The sequence below is a fragment of the Acanthopagrus latus genome, chromosome 22 (assembly GCF_904848185.1).
Source record: "Acanthopagrus latus isolate v.2019 chromosome 22, fAcaLat1.1, whole genome shotgun sequence".
NCBI classification, from domain to species: Eukaryota; Metazoa; Chordata; class Actinopteri; order Spariformes; family Sparidae; genus Acanthopagrus; species Acanthopagrus latus.
The window spans coordinates 9805435-9805676 of NC_051060.1; positions in this window are offsets into that span (position 1 = coordinate 9805435).

Genomic DNA, 242 nt, shown 5'->3' on the forward strand with positions numbered 1-242 from the left:
TGTTGTTATTACATTCCTGTTTGTATTTTGATCAATTAGTGAGCTTCAAAAAGTATAAAGACAGCAAGGCTAGCTGTTTCCCCTCTGGTTCCAGTCTTTATGCTAAGCTACGCTAATCACCTCTGGGCCCTAGCTTCATATTTAATGCACAGACACGAGAGTAGTATCAATCTTCTTATCTAACTCTGGCAAAGAAAGAACAACCACACTAAAAGTTTGGACAAATTACAGACCAAAAAATA